General features: G+C 37.4%; 1 pseudogene; it reads right to left on the bottom strand.

The window, feature by feature from the left end:
• Positions 1-5,361: 5,361 nt before the first annotated feature.
• LOC123234500 lies at positions 5,362-9,787 on the bottom strand (annotated as a pseudogene).
• Positions 9,788-10,072: the final 285 nt, after the last annotated feature.

Raw genomic sequence — 10,072 nt, 5'->3', positions numbered from 1 at the left:
TGTGAAAGAGAATCCAAAGAAAACACAGTAGAATATATTGACTACAATGATTCTTCAATAATTTAAAGGTATATGATTTGTTTCACTCACCCAAACCACACCTTCTCTGTGAATTTATTGGTAATCTTCACTATTGTTACAGGTAAAAAATTCACCTGCCCATTGCCCCAGAAACCCTCCTTGAAACACTTTCCTAAAAATGCCCTTTGCAACTAAATTTCTCATTAATGTTAATTATATCTATAATAATGATGAAAATAACAACGATAATAGAATGAAAGAATAGTGGTTTGTCCAATGGTAATTTCTTTATGAATTCCACTAGAAAAGAGAGAATAATAAGAAAACAACTTCACCAACAATGAGAGCACCTGAATCTCTATCTTTTATGGACAGAAAAATGACAAATCCACATACTGCAGATAGAGACCTCAATATATCCTTGAGAACTCAATCAATAAATGGTAATGAAAAGACCACAGCATTACCAGAATTTAAGTAATTATCCATAATTGCTTCACATACAACTGATTCATTTAAAATTTAAAAGTAATATTTTAATTGATCTCATTATGATAAATTACAGCTTCTAAACAACATTCAATAAGAAGCTTTGAAAATAAGGAGACCTAGCAGAGGAGACAAAAGTTATATGTTAAGATAAGGTGCTGTCATTTCTGTCGTTGTTGACTACTGGAATTGTGCTAAGTATTGACTCAATTAATGAACAAGAGATAGAGTGACACTCTAATACCTTCATTCAACTATCATATGAAATTGTTTTAGTCACTTGTGTAGTAATTACTAAATATAAAGATTAATATATTCTCTTAAAATTTTTTACCTTCCATATTAGAATCTGTTGGATTTCAATTCCTGACTTTTCAAAGCACTTTTTAAAGATTGGTATGAAAGAATGGACAGAGTAGTTTTGGCTTTTGTTGCTCCTCATTCAGAAATTGAATTCTCTGTGGATCTATGTGCTCATGTAATTTTAGAAATGGAAAAGATGATAGAGACCATCTACCTTAGACCATAGCTAAACTGGATTTTTTCCCTGAAAAATTGCTGCTCAGTAGTCATCCAGTCTCTTCTTGGAGACCTCTAGCAATGCAGAATTCACTGCCTCCCAAGGTAGTCACTCCCTTTTTGGCCAGGCCTTATTTAGGAAAAAAAATTTTTTTTCTTATGAGCAACCTACATGTGCGTTTCTGTAAATCTTACCGATTGTTCCTCATTCTTTCTATCTTTTGGAGGTAAGAAAAAATCAGATCCATCTTCTATATGCCACATACTTAAACTATTGAGTCCTACCAAAGCATTCTCTCCTCTTTGATAACCATCCCTGATTATTCTGAATGACACAGTATATAGGATTTTGATTGCTATTGCACAAGAAGAGAAATGTAGAAGAACAAGATTTGTATTTCTGTATCCCAGCTTCAGACTAAGACTAAGAATGGATAATAGCTAATGAGCTGTTTTGAAATACAGAGAATGGGAGCCTTGATAATCAGATCAAAGGGGGGGCAGCTGGGTAGTTCAGTGGATTGAGAACCAAGTCAAGAGACGGGAGGTCCTAGGTTCAAATCTGGCCTCAGACACTTACCAGCTCTGTGACATTGGGCAAGTCACTTGACCCCCATTGCCTACCCTTACCACTCTTCTCCCTCGGAGCCAATACTCAGTATTGACTCCAAGATGGAAGGTAAGGGTTTAAAAAAATCAGATCAAAGGGATTTTAGGTTGAAATTGGAGTAGAAAGAAGAAAAATGCCAACTTATATTTCTTCATTCATTACTAGCAGATATGAAGTAGTAAGTAAATATCCATGTTTTACAGGAGGCAATATCCAGGAAGAGAAGAAATAATCAAGCCAATGGTCCCATATGAGTATGTTTAAGTGTTACAAATATGATATATAAAGAATTAGAGATGTTAATGGTATTGACATATATAATTTTTCTTGTGGAGGAGTAGGAGAAACATGAGAAAGACTTGTACCTGATCTATTAGATCTGTGGGCAAAGGTCTCTAGATTAATCTCTGTTTATATTCCCATGCCCAACCTAGGTAGCTACCATGCTAGTGGGAATAGTAGAGATAGAGGAAATAAAAATTCTTAAATTTCTCATGTCAGGAAAAAACACACAAGTAGGCAAATTAGATCTTATAGCCACTTTGGTATAAATAACATTGGATTTTGAGTAGAAATAATTATCCTAATGCTAGATCTATTATTTATTGTTATTTTTTACATTGGTCATTGACTACTTTTTCCAAGTCTCAATTTATTCAACATATTAAATGATAAGGATGGAGTAGATTATTTCTAAAGTCTCTATGAGTTCTAAATCTTATAAATAGTATGATGTCAATGAATATTTGAGGGATTTGATTCATGCTTGGAATCTCTAATGAAAGGCCATTCTAATTAAAAAGGGAAAATTAGATAAAAGAAATGATAGTATAGCATTGTAAATTTAGAGGATGAAATCTTATGATGAAATTTACAATTTTGAGCAAGCTTGGGAACATTTGGGTAATGAGCAATGGAAGAAGAAACACAATCAATATTATGGTGGAACTAAACTACAGACCACTCATCCAAGAACAGGAAATAGACATAATGTTTGGGAAATAGATTTTAAACATGGCACAACATCATGATCAATACAACAGCATTTTCAGGATATTGGAGATCCTTCTGCCCAAATCATAGCAGATGAGAAATTCTTGCCTTACTGATACCTTCTTTAAATGGTCCAAGGAACCTCCTCAGTCCGCTTTCTGACCAGAGAGATAAGGATAAACTAATTGTTGATGTAGAATTGATGAGGATGTTGGGAGGCAGTGACAACATCTTCATAGAGTTTGTGATGGAAAAAGAAATGAAAAGCTGGACAGTTTCTTATTGTACCATAGATTTTGAGAGACTGAATGTCAATGATTTTAGAGAAATGATAGGCAGCATCTCATGACCACCAATTCTACTAGGGAATTTCAATATAGAGAGATGAAATGTATTCTAGAACAAATACAAACAATATTGACAAAGAAGAAAAGGAGAGAAACTGTTTAAAATATAAATGTTGCCACTCAGGGTACTCAGCTACCAACTTAACTTTTCCAAAGACATTTTAAAAAGATGAAAGAATCTGACAACTAAGAATGAATAGAAAAGAATATCAATGACACATTAGGATTATTTTAGGGTGACTGAGTTTAGGCAGATGCTTGGGACAATCAAGAAGAGCTTTGTGCTTTATAAAACTGCATTTGATTCAAAGAAACCTCAAAGGACAGGACTACTTCTCAGAGTGAATGGAGTAACATTAAGAGAGGACAGAAGTACAGTTAGGTCCCAATCAATGTGAATAAAGAATCCGCCGAAGTGGTCACATTGTTCAAATTTGCACTGCATATTTCTTTTGGGCTGAAGCAAATGTCCATTTTGTCACCTAATTCTAACTTCAAATAATATAAAAAATTTACCTGTTGTGTCTCCCAAAAACTTGTTTTAGAAAATAGAGATAAGGCATGGAAGTGGTTAACAAAGTGTTGAAACCCATATAAGAAGTTGACTAGAGGTGTTTTGTGCATCCTCGATAAACTTAAGTCACGAAACTTGGATTAAGAATATCTCAAAGGTATTGAAAAGAACCCTTGATTATTTAATTGAGGAGTTACCAACAGTGATCTCTGAAAAATAATGGTGAGTGGGAGAAGTCTGTAAAATGGACAGTCTGTTCTCCTAAGGGACCATCTCATTTTAATGATAAGTTATTGTGATACCAAAGGAAAAGGGACCCATTCCAGATCAGTATCAAATAGATTTTATTTGAGAAAGGTTACTCATGAGGAGATCTTGTGAGTAGAAGGATAAATGGTGGATCCCCACATGAACCCCAGGTTAGACTAGATATTATACGGAAACAGAACAAAGGAGGCATTGTGCCAGGGATGATCCAGTATCATGTTCAAAATTTCCCATAAGGTAGAGCTACTTTTGCTGTTTACTTTAACCATGATACCCCACATCACATTACCACACTCATGCTCCCAACATACAAGGTCATGGGCTGAAAATAGATGAATGACTAAACATTTCTTTAAGGGAAGATGATGGATTTCTCACATAAGGCAGTGAGCTGGATTTAAATTATCAATGTGATTCTATTAAATGTTATTAAGGTATTCAAACCCTCAACCTCTGCCTTTATTTTAGTCTAGATCTGTTCTATCGTGGGTCTAGGTAGTTCCCAGTGAGGAACTTCCTTTAACAGTGAAGATTTTCACTTTCTAGAATTGTCTTAGAGAGATGCCTGAGGCTGTGAGAATGACTTGTTCAGGGTCACACAGCTAATATATGAGACTTGAATCAAGGTCTCTATCCATGTTATTTATTCATTTGACCATAACGAGTGTTTAATTGAGTAAATATTTACTCAATTGAGTTGAAAGAGATGATTGACTGATTTGTGTCAAGCAAGAGAAATTCCATCACTAAGAGCCACCATGATTTGTGACAGCTTGGATAAAGCCATCGATGACATGTTCATCAAATTTGGAGATGACTCCAATCCAGGAGGAATAACTAAGTCATAAAAAACTATTATTAAAACCAGAAACTAAAGCAGGATCTTAAGTGATCTTTAAAGGATAGAACAATGGGCAGAATATAATAAGATGAAATTTAATAGGAGTTTTTTCATCTTGTGTTACTCCAATACAATGTAAGCTCTGTGAGAGCAAGGAGTATTTTTTCTTTTGTCTTTGTGTTATAAACATCTGGCAATACATTAATATGTCATTGACAAATTCTTATTGGATTGCATTGGATCAGATTGAAATATATAAAATTTAAATACTATAGTTGAGTAAAATACATACATGGATACACACAAATACAATATTTTCTTTAATAAAAAAGAACTAGGTATTTTAGTGGATGGAAAGCTTCATATAAATCAGCAATGTGAATTAGCCTTGACATTACAGTTAAAAAAGAAGGAAAAAGTGGTCTCTAACTGCATTAATAGAGTCAAAATAATTACTAATATTTTCACAGCACTTAAAGGTTTGACTGGCACTTTATATGCATATTATTGTGATGCAAGTGCCATTAATATCCCCCTTTTACAGATAAGCTGAATGAGGCTTGGAGAGATTGACTTGCTAGGCTGTTATTGAGGAGTTTTTTGATCAGATAAGGTTTGGATTTCATAGACTTTGCGTACTTCTTTGACCCTAAGATTCTGGGATTCTTTTCTAAAAACATTTTCTTACAATCAGTTATTCAGGTTGCTATGATAGCAATATCTTCTGTCTCCTTGGTGCTCCCAATCCAAAATCTTCCTGTCACTTGTCTCTTCTTACATGGATACTGTCTTCTTCATCTTCCATTTGATGAAGCCCCCAGCATGGTTCAGCTGTAGGATGACAGCTACCATGATGCACAGCACAAGAATCCAAGGCTTGTACATAGTGGGCTTTCTAGGGACTACACAAATAAAGAGTAGAATGTAAGTGAGTGTGCATTCAATGAATGAAGTGGGGAGAGAATGGAACTATACTCTGGGGCCCAGTTTCTTAGGGATGTGATGAGAGTGTGTGGCTAAAACACTGACCTGAATATATACCAGGACTCTTCAGCTCACTGTGTTCTACCACACAGGTATAACCTGCTCCTGAGTCCTCTGGTGGGAGCTCTAAGGTAACTTTGAGGTAGAAGGTGGAATCCATATTGGACAGGGTGCCACTGGAACTCTCATTTCCCCATATCTCCAGCTTCCCATTCTTTTCCCAGTGCATGATGATGGAGCGAGGGTAGAAACCTGTGGCAATGCAGGAGAGAATGATGCTGCTTTCTGGGCTGACATGTTGAGATACAGCCACCTCTGGGGCCACTAGGAGGAGAGATCAAGAAAGAAGGTCTCATGTGTTTGATGCTTCCGTTATCTTTACCTTCATGGATGTTCTCAGATTCCTTATTGCAGCATCTCCTATGCTGTGGTACCCAATGGATCCATCAGGTCCTTGAAAGTTGTTTTTATTCCTTTGTTTCTTCCTGGACACCTTGAAGAGTGCTGGTTAACACTAGTTACCTAGTCACCACCTGTTAGTTTTGACAGATTTATCACCAGCAGCTTTCTAAATCATCTTCAAGAAGCTTTAGTCTTCTAAGATCCATAATTGAATCAGTGGGGATACTCCTGATCATGAAGATTGCATACCCACCATGCTTACCAGGCTACCCTTCATGTATCTCTATCACTTTTTCCCCAAATAAAAGTAAAACATTACTGGTGGCCAACCTTCTGCTGCTGATGTTCTAGATCTGGCTAGACTGCTCTTCGCACAGCAAATATATAGTTCATCATTCCTGGGCCTGTGAACAAAGTTTTCTCAGCCTGGGAGATCATTTTAGAATATGTATTAACCTGCCATAACTTTTGATCTCCTAGAGTCATCCTCCTGCCTTGATCAGTCATATGAGAAGGACTTTTAACTTGAGGAATAGAAAAAAAGAAGGAAAGAAAGAAAAGAGAAAGGAAAGAAAAAGAAAGGAAAAGGAAGAAAGGATAGATAAAAAGAGAGAGAAGGAAGAAATGTATGGAAGAAAGAAGGAAATATAGAAAGTAAAAAAGGAAATAAGAAAAGCAACAAGAAAAAGGGGAGAAGGGGAAAAATCTCATTCAAACTTTCTCACATTAAAAAAATTTTTTCCCCATTGTGAATTGAGGTTATAGTTAGAAGGTGGGGTTCCTACCTCTTTCTCTGAGACTCCAATGTCTGCACAGGATCATGAAGGTGAGCTAGACTTTTAAGAAGGAGATGGGAAGAAGGAAACACTCATCATTATCTCTTAAGCTTGAATGCCCAACGATTTTCTTCATCAAGTCCACACAATATAGATTCATGTAGTGTTTTCTTAGACTGGTCTGGAGACAACGCTCCAGAATGTATTGGTATTGCTTGAATTCAGGCTTTATGTTCTCCCAGTGCCCATCCTCTTCTTCTATCTGGTAACTTTCCTCCCCATCCCAAATTATATGAATGTGACTCTTTACTGTGATGCCATTGACTACTTCACATTCTTCCAGGAGCTGGGCTGTGTGGTTTCCTGTGGAGGAACATAGAATTGGGCTCCTCTGTGTAGAAAGAGGAACCCAAAAGAGGAGCCCATCTTTGGGGGAGATGTAGGAAAAGGATTTTCCTTTTTTAAAAACATTGGGGGCTACTTATGGTTTGGGTTAAATGATTTTGTGGTTCACAATCAAGTTAGACTGTCTCCAGAAATCACAGGAAATCCAGGTAGGGTAGACTACCTGAATAGAGGTAGGTTCTCTTCATTCTGGGTCTACGTCCATTTCTGCTTCATACAGCTTGAACTGTCATGTTATGCAACGTGTCCCCAAATTCTTAGTGCTGTTTTTTTGCACTTAAAGCTCTGTGGACAATTTATATCTGAATTTGGGTGTTATCTTTCCTTTCAAAAACGTCCTAGAAAATAGAGCCTTGTTGTGGGGGGTGATTTTATTGTGTATAATTGCAGGAGTAAAAGATTATGAAAGGAGTTGGTGCTAGAACTAGTCTCTAAACTCCAGATGAAGAGAGAGATCAGTAACTAGGATGGACTGTAGCACATTTCTAACCTCTGGGACTGAAGGAGAGCACGGGACTTGATTCTCTGAGTTCAGGTTTATTGATTAAGAAATTTTGGCAAGCAGTGAAAGTCGCTGGGCAGAAGGTAGAAATCTCTTAAAAGGATTATAGGAGATGGTGATCTTGGATATTAATTCAACTGGGTGAAGCCTAAGGTCCAGGGCTGGATCCTTCATGGCTCTTTCTCCAGAGAAGGATACAGTGAACCAAAGAAATTTGTCTCAGTGGTATAATCTACTGGGGATCCATGGATCTTCTGGGCTTGGGAGACAAATAGAGAATGATGAAAAACAGGTTGGGGGAATGAGTTGATCTAACTTACTATTGTGGTTAATGTCATTCTGTGCTAAGAATTGGATTGGCTGGAGGAAATCTTGCTCGTGTTTCACCAGTGAGTTATGCCACTGAGTAAGATAATTGACTCCCAGTACTTTGGGGATCCAGGGTATCTTGATAGTAATTTGCTTCTGCCTTTATTATAAGATGTCACTTCAACATCATCTATGAGGCTAATTGCACTTAGTTCCAAGGCAGAATGGTCTGTACCCACTGTGGTGAACTGAATCTTATTCCTGTGGTGGACTGAATTATAGGAAGGAAGGAAGAAAAAAAGAGAAAATGGGAATACCAGAGGACCAGAGCCTCTTCTCTGCCATTTCTTTGCCTTGTCTCTATCTCCCACCATTGGTAAAAGCAGCTATACTGATGACTCCAAAATTTAAACATCCAATTCAGTCTCTTTCTTTTGAACTCCAAGTATTATCAGCTAGTTGGTGGAGTGGATAGAGTGCTAGGCTTGTAGTTATAAAGACTTGAGTTCAAATCTAACCTCAGACATTTAAGGTGTATGAGCCTGGGAAAATAAATCACTTACGTTCTTTAAACCTGAGTTTCCTAATTCATAAAATTAGAGTAGTAAAGACACTGACAGACTTCTTAGAGTTCTATTGATGATTAAAGGAGGTATTTATAAGGAACTTATTACAGTACTGCATAATAGGGGATTAACAAATGCTTAAAAACACTTTCCTTTTGGACTTCTCCAATTAGATTGCCTTTAGGTATTTCAAATTCAGTATGTCAAAAATGTAATTCATTAACTTCTCCTTAAACTCATGTTTCTTACTAACTTTCTCTTTTTGCCATGAACAGCACTAATATTCCAATCATCCAGGTTTGTAATCTCAGATCCATTCTCAAATCTTCCCTCTCTCTGTCCTTCCCCAATATTTGACCAGTGGCCAATCTTAACTAATTCCACCTCTAGCTCCTCTCTCAAATCTCTTTCTTTCTCTCCATTCACACATCTCCCACCCTAGTCCAGGCTCTCATTCCCTCTCACCTGGATTTTAGCAATTTCCTCCTCAATGGGTTTCCTTCTTTTGAATTCTCCCCTCTCCAGTCGGTCCTCCCCAATCTTCCTATATTCCTATTCCCAGAACACACAGTGCTCCATCTCCAAAGAACTTTAGTGGTTCCCTACTGCCTCTAGGATGAAATACAAACTTTTGTAGCTAATGGCGTTTAAAGTCATTCCTCTACTGATTCTGGTCTACCTTTACAGGTAATCCTCCCCTAATTTTTTGTTCTATTTTTGTAGTTCTTCCCTTCATGCATTCCACATTTCAAAAAAATTGGCCCACTTACCATTCTTCAAACTAAACATTCCATCCTGGGGCCACAATTGTTAGAGTTTTCCCCTTCAAAGTTAATTTTCATCTTCTCTTGATTTATCTTATATTATTTTTTATTTACAGTTTGTTGCTCTCTTTTGAGTATGAGCTCCTTTTAGACAGGGACTAGGTTTTATTTGGCTTTGGGGGGTGGTAGTGGTATCCCTAGCACACAGCATTTTAGCTGGAGTATAACAATTGCTAATAAATGATTGCTGACTGACTGCCTTACTCAAAACTCTTTGAAGGGAATGAATGTTTCCCCCATCAGACCCAAAGCTCCATTGTCTCTACACTGTCTACTGAACCCCCTTCTCTCTAGACTTATCTGCCTGTGTCTTTCTCAAGGCAAATACTTCCATAATGAGAATCCCAGCTGAAAACAAACAACCATCTCTAGCTCCTTTGACACTCCATGTTCTACAAGAGGGGCTACCAGGCTTCATCAGCCACACCACAACTGGGGAGGCTTTAGATGTCACAGAGCCTCAGGCATGGGAACTGAGGTCTCCCATGTATATAACATGGCTTTTTATCCTCTAACCCACCCAGGATGGGGTTGGCTCTGCTTAAATCCTGCCCTGCTCTCATTGTCATCTAAAATGCATGTTACCAGACTGAAAGTTTCCCTACTTAGCAGATATAAGAGAAGAAATGAAAGAGAGTCTGTGGTGAGGGTGGAGAGCCTCTGAAGCACAGTCACCATCAGGCTCTTTCTGGGAGGCCCCAAG

The sequence above is a fragment of the Gracilinanus agilis genome, chromosome 2 (genome assembly GCF_016433145.1).
Source record: "Gracilinanus agilis isolate LMUSP501 chromosome 2, AgileGrace, whole genome shotgun sequence".
NCBI classification, from domain to species: Eukaryota; Metazoa; Chordata; class Mammalia; order Didelphimorphia; family Didelphidae; genus Gracilinanus; species Gracilinanus agilis.
Note: the sequence above shows the minus strand (reverse complement) of the source record. Positions and strands in the feature narration are given on the sequence as shown.